Here is a 7253-nt window from a genome sequence, read left to right on the forward strand (position 1 = left end):
TCCTTTTCCTTTATGTTGTTTATGAAAGCCATGAGGGAATGATTCTTCTATAGGGGACTAGTGAGTGGAAGCATAACCTATTAACTATTTTGTAGGGTTACTCAATAGACCAATTGTTTAGGAAAGGAAAAATATGAAAGAAACCCTAGGTCTGACAACCCCGGGAAGTTATCAAGGTGAGAATTAACCCAAAATTGGTATTTCCCATCCGTGAAAACCTTGACACTAAACTAGTCTAAACTGTGAGGTTGAAAGATAAGTAGTTCTTGCTGACTCATTATGTTAGTGGAAGATCAAAAAATCCTGCTAGGATAGTGGCTAGTTGGTTGACGAGGAAGACTAGACGACAATTGATTGGGATTGCTGAAGCGAGCTCATAACTCATCTTCAGATTTGATTCACTTTATTCTTTATATCTCTTGAAATTTAATTCTTTTATGTTATTTTACTTTATTTAAGAAGCCCTAAAATTATCATTTATTTTACTTCTACGCTATAACTGACTCTTCAGTATTAATTAGATCTTTAATTGTTTAGGTTAAGATTGATTTAGTACTCACCTCCCTTAGGTACGATTCTCGGAGTACTCACATACTTCATTGTAAAATCTATATTACAACTTGACATGTATACTTGTAGATACCACCTCGTAACACTCTACTTTATTACAGTATTCACAGTCTGGATGTTACTACGTCCGGGGGTGGTTAAGTTGTTGGCGTCATTTTCTAGGAGGTAACGTCACTAGATTGATTTTAATTTTCGCTCTTAAAAGAATAATTAGGAAATTTCTCAGTTATATATACGATTTTATTTTATTTTACTAATCTATTCCTTTTGGGTTTGGTGTATGACTCGCAGTAGAGACACATCTATTGTAGTAACCATAATCTAGAAAGAATAATACAAAGAAATCGCTGATAGTAATAGCAAATACAAGATCCACCACCACCAGTTGCAGTTAAAGTACCACGTAACAATCCATTATTTCGTAAAGATGACGATAACGCCCTAAGAGACCCACTAGCACCACAGTTACCCAAAAATATGCAAATGGCTCGGAATGAGAGAACTTTATGTAACAGCCCATTCCCGAAAAAATCGAAACAGTGGTTTTAGGACCACATATCTGATTCTGAAAAGGAAATTTATTTTAATATTATTTTATGATCTACATTATGATAATAATTTCGTATGAAAATTTCATAAAGAAATTTTATCGATTATATGTTTAATTTGATAAATGACCAAATTACACAAAGTGCAAAAGTTGAGTTCTAATAGCTAAAGGGATTAAATAGCTATGAAATTCAAAATTTGAGGTCCTTAAATGGAAATAGACCATTAAAAATGATTAATTGTTAAGGATGATAATTCATCCATGGAAAATAAAATAAAAAAAAGGAAAAAATTGGAAAGTGAAAAAAAAAGATGATAAATGATAAAAATAATGAAAATATCATCAATTTATCATCTTCTTCCCCAAAATACATGAAAACCCTAGGAAAGAGAAAGCAAGCTTTCTTGTCTTAATTGGGTAAGTAATCTTGTCTCGTTTTTAGTAAATTTTATATTTCTGAGATCGGAATAGCTTAATCTATCTATTTTGGAGATTAATTTGTAAAGTTATCAAAGTACTAGGGTTTTCCATGAATATGCTGAAATTTTGAAATTTTTAGTAGAAAATGAAAGGTTGTTGATAGATAAACAACTTTTGTAAAGTGAATTTAGATGAAATTATGATTTTAGGACTAAATTGTAAAGTTGTAAAATTCATGGAAAATTCTGAATTTTTATGAAATACATAGGTTGTAAATGTTACATGTAAAATTCGACTAGGCTTGGAATAAGGATTAAATAGCACGAATTTCATTTTCCGAGCCTAGGGATAAAATCGTTATTAATTAAAAGTTTAGGGCCAATATAGTAATTTTACCTAAGATGTGAATTGGACTGAATTGAGTATGAATTGTATTAAATTGATGTTAAATTTACTCGTATAGATCCGGATAGACCAAATTCGGAGTTAGAGCGAGGAAAAGAAAAAGTGTCGAATTAGTAGATTTTACGTACATAAATATTTATTGAGGTAAGTTTGTGTAACTTAATTATGTGTATTAATATGTTTGAATCGAATATTGTATTTGTGTGAATTGCATAAATGTTTAATGTATGGAATTATCACATGCCCGATATTGCTCGATAAATGATAAGTTCCGTTTGAATAACGAAATGCGATGAATACAGTATTTTCATGTATTGATTATATCCCTACATATGTTGTAGACATTATAGCTCGGATGAGCATTAAAGCCTTCTCGAGCATTCCTATTACATGGTTCTTGCGAGTATCCTGATTGGTAGTGATCCTGCAGTGTTGCGCAGTACCGCAGTACTTCGTGAGCGTCCTGTTACATGATTCAATCTATTGTGATCCAGCATTTATTACAGACAAAAATGCTGCTCTTAGTAAGCGTCCTGTTATAGGCTCTTCTTGAGCTTCCGATATGGCTCGCCTAAATATCCTGTTATATTACTATCTGGAGCTCCCTGATAATATCTCTTCGGAGTTACCTGTTAAGCTAAATGAGCTTGATGTTCTAAACTCTTATGAGTTTCTTGATTTAGCCCGAATAAACTTCTTGTTACATGGCTCATATGAGCATCCTGATATATGGCTCGAGAGTGTGCTTCCTAATTATGTACCCTTATGGGTACCCCTAAATATGAATTGACGGTTTCTGATTTGTACACTTCGAGTGTACTACATGTGTATCCATTGATATTTCAAATAAATTCAACAGGCAAAAATCCTAACATGAGAAAATATGAACACAAAATGAATTATTATATGTATCTGCCTAAAATACATGAAAATGATGATACATGGTATATGGAAGTATGAAATGGTGATATATGAACATGGAACTTGTTTGATGAATATGATCATCTAAGATTATAGATTTGTACACTTCGAGTGTATTTTCCCGAGTTCCCATTGATATTTTAATTGATTTAATGAGAAAAATCCTGACATGAAATAATCTGAACTTGCGACAAATATTATGAAAATGTACTTGAAATGTATGGGTATGAATTATATATGTTATTTGAACTCATCATGTGGAAAGTATATGTATATAAGAATTTGGTTATTATTGAGCCCATACATGTTTCTTGATGTTTATATGAGATAGTATGACTTAGAAACGAACTATTACTCTTATGTACATGAAGTACATGGAAATGACATTACTTGATATAATGATGCATGAATTGGTTGTTACATGAATGTGAATCATGCTTGATGACTTTGTTCATCCATGATTAAGAACTATTATATGTGATTACTTGGCTAACATGATGAGGATATGTGCTTAGGGCTTGTGATAAAATTGGTTGATAGTGCCTTGCATGTTTCTTTTGAACATAAATATATGGTAAGTTATTTACCATGTTATACGAACATACTAAGCATTTCATTCTTACTCTATTTTATTTTCCATTGTTGTATATTAATTTAGAAGCTCGTTGGATTCGAATCATCGGTAGAGATCACTCACACTATCCATCAACCCATCTTGGTAAATATGGTAAATTAATTATGGTTATAATGGCATGTATAGGTTAACTAGCCAATGTTGGCATGTAAACGTTTGGGTTATAACTAGCCATTGGAATGGCTTATGATGAACATGTTTTTATATGTATAAATAAGGCTGTAGCATGCTTGGTGTGTGCTTAAATGATTGATTGATAAAAATCATGTTGGCATATTGAAAATTAATTCTAACATATTTGGTAAAATATGCATATAGGTGAATTCGGTAAGTTAAGTAAATTTGTATATTTAATTACATGATGGTAAAGTGTCATTTGAGGTGTTTAAAAGCACATTAGTTGTATGTGATAATATGTCAAGCATGAAACTTGGTTTTGACTTGAATTAATTGTTTTAAAATGACTTATGAATATGTTTAAGTATTGGCGCAGGAGGAAGACAAATTGGGTGAGAAGTGTGACTTGGAAAATAGCCTATTTTTAACACACGGGTGTGTGTCTTAGCCGTGTGTAACACACAGCCTAGCACATAGGCGTGTGATTTGGTCGTTTGTCCCCTACATCTTTAAAATGTCAAAACAGAATGCTCATAATTGATCACACGTCCTAGCACACGGATGTGTGGATTGGCCATGTGACCCCCGTACCCACCCACGACCTAGCACATGGACATGTGGATTGGCCGTGCGACCCAAGTCAGAGAGTTACACGGTCTGAGACACGGGTGTGTCCCTAGCTGTGTGAGCCACACGGCTTGACCACACGGGTGTGTAACCCCTATATCTAAGAAAATTTTTGATATTTTGTGAAAAATTTTCTAAGTACCCGATTTAGTCCCGACTCGTTTCTAATGCATGTTTTGGACCTTGATGGTTCATATAAGGGACTTTATGATTGATTTCTGACATGAATACTGTATGGTGAAGAATATCTGTGATTTAATCTGTAAGTTTTGGTAAAGTTTTGTAACCCTATTCTGGCGACAGTTTCGGGTTAGAGGTGCTACACTCTAAGGGATTATGCTCGACCAAGCCTAGACTTGGTTCAGGAAAGCATATCAAGGCCAACGATTACAACCAATAATTTTGAGATCAAACCGGAAATGATACAAATGATCCAAAATAATCTATAAGTTTGGAGAACTAGGGAAGAGGACGCTAATAACCATTTAAACTGATTTCTCCAAGTTTGTGATACTTTTAAGTATAACGGGGTCACTGATTACGCTATTCATATTTGTCTATTCCCCTTTCTTTGATTGATGACTTCTTTTCTTGGTTGGACTCATAGGCACCAGGATCATCGAAGCGTCGTATGAACTCGTTGGAAAGTTCTTACAAAAGTTCTTTCTGATTAGCAAAGTAGTTTACCTAAGAAGAGAGATTGCTATCTTTAGACAGATGGAGGGAGAAAATTTTTATGATACTTGCGAATGCTTTAAAATATTGATTCAAAAAAGTCCAGGACAAGGATTTCCTAAGTGGTTGTGACTTCAGGTATTTTATAACACGTTGGACGCAAATGCATGATCTGGACTAGACGGAGTAGCAACAGGAGCCCTTATGAATAGGACGTATGAGGATGCGTACGAAATTATTGAAAATATGGCATTAAACTCCTATCAGTGGCCAATCGAACGTTTTACATCTGGCCAGAAAACTGCTGCAGTTAAAGCTATTCAAAAGGATGATAGCAGATAATGGATAGATTAAACTATATTGAATTTACTTTTACACCATCTATGTATGGAGGAGACAAGCCACTCTTCCATTATATCAACAATCCTGCCAAGGATGGGAAATACATTGGGAATAGAGATAGAAACCCTTATTTGAATACATATAATCCCGGTTAGAGGGACCACCTGAACTTGAGATGGGGAGGAAACCAAGAAAGAGGTAACAATTCAAACCAAGTTAAAAATACTAATTACCAACCTACTTATTTACAGAAACCCTAGAAACGTCTGTATAGAATTGAAGAAGAGATGCATTCAATGAGAACAGATGTCAAACAAGTGCAATCTGAGTGCACCAATTTAACAAGAACATTGACTAAGCTCGAGGGTCAAACGAGTCAATGGATGAGCATGATGGGTGATATCAAAAGGCAAATTGGCTCAAGCATTCCTAGTAGCACGGAAGATAATCCATGGAGGGAAGGTAAAGAGCATGTGAAAGCTATAGCACTTAGATCAAGCAAGGTACTGAGTAGCCCAGAAATACCTACCCTAGAGGTAACTGATGAACCTCAAGACAACTCCCTGGAATTAAAAGACAGACTTGAACCAGAAGAGGAGAATGCACCAACAACTGAGGTGTGAAAAGAGGCATTTAAAAATGCCAAAATCACAAAAGTCTAATTTCCATGAAGATAAGAAGAAAGACAAAAGCGGGATGAGGATGAATTTGTAAGCTTTTTTAATTTGTTTAAAACTTTAAATGTTAACCCACCCTTGATCGATTTAATTGAGAAGGTTCCCAAGTATGCTAAGTTTTTAAACGATATGATGGCAAGGCATAAGAAAATCAAGGTAGGAGAATAGGTTCATTTAAGTTCTTTCTGTAATGTAATTATTTCCAGACAAATACCGTGAAAAGTGACAGACTCGGGCCATAAACCCTATGCGATTTAGAGCTAGCATTAATTTAATGCCCTTATCAATTTTTGAAAAATTCAGTATAAGGAATCTTAAAACAACTCAAATAACATTACAATTGGTTGATTGGTCTTTAGTACACCCGAAAGGGGTACTAGAAGATGTGTTAGTCAAGGTGTGAAGCTTTATTAGTCCTGCGGATTTTGTAGTACTTGACTTTGAGGAAGATCATGAAATATCAATCTTACTAGGAAGACCTTTCATGGTCACTTCTAGATCCACCATTGATTTAGATAAAAATGAGTTGACAATGAAAATAAATGGTAAGACTAAAACCTTCAAATGTGGTTATCAGCCAAAAGAAGAAAGTAGGAGGAAATTAGGGGAGCATTACAAAAACTTATCTATTTCTAACATTCCTAAATCAAGGGAAATGTTTCCTTTTACGAATACAAAAGAATAATAGGTTAAGGAAAATGAAAAATGAGTAAGGGTAGAATGGCATGACGGACGGTGGACCAATATTGATAGAATAAAAAAAATCATCCACGGGTGAATTTACCATACTGCTAGATAAATTTGGCAATATAACTTAAAATTTGTGACTTTTTACATGATATTTGTAAATTACTGTATACTTAACTAACTGCATAGTTTCGATTTTAAATTTTATTTCATGTAGGTTTATCCTTAGATCAAAACATCCTTAAGATGGAGTTTTGGGTCGAAATAGAGTCGTCGTCACGACATCAGAACATCAAGTCACGACGTAGCAGACATCCCTTGAGAATCTCCAAACTGGCAAATGTGTGGCAACACGGAACCCCTATGTCACGACATTAGTATCTTGTCAGGGACATTGTGACACAAAACCCCTGTATCATGGCATTGCTACAATTTTCTACAGGGTTGACTTGATCCATTGCGTAACCCGGTAGCTTAAACATTAATTTTACCCAATTTCTACCCCTTTAAAACTCTATTTTACAACTTAAAATCCTATTTACTCCTAATTGAAGCACTCCTTAAACCCCTACCCCTCAAACTCTCTCAAATCTATTACCATCCCCTAAATCTTAAACCTCTAAATTTC

The sequence above is a fragment of the Gossypium hirsutum genome, chromosome A08, assembly GCF_007990345.1.
Source record: "Gossypium hirsutum isolate 1008001.06 chromosome A08, Gossypium_hirsutum_v2.1, whole genome shotgun sequence".
NCBI lineage: Eukaryota > Viridiplantae > Streptophyta > Magnoliopsida > Malvales > Malvaceae > Gossypium > Gossypium hirsutum.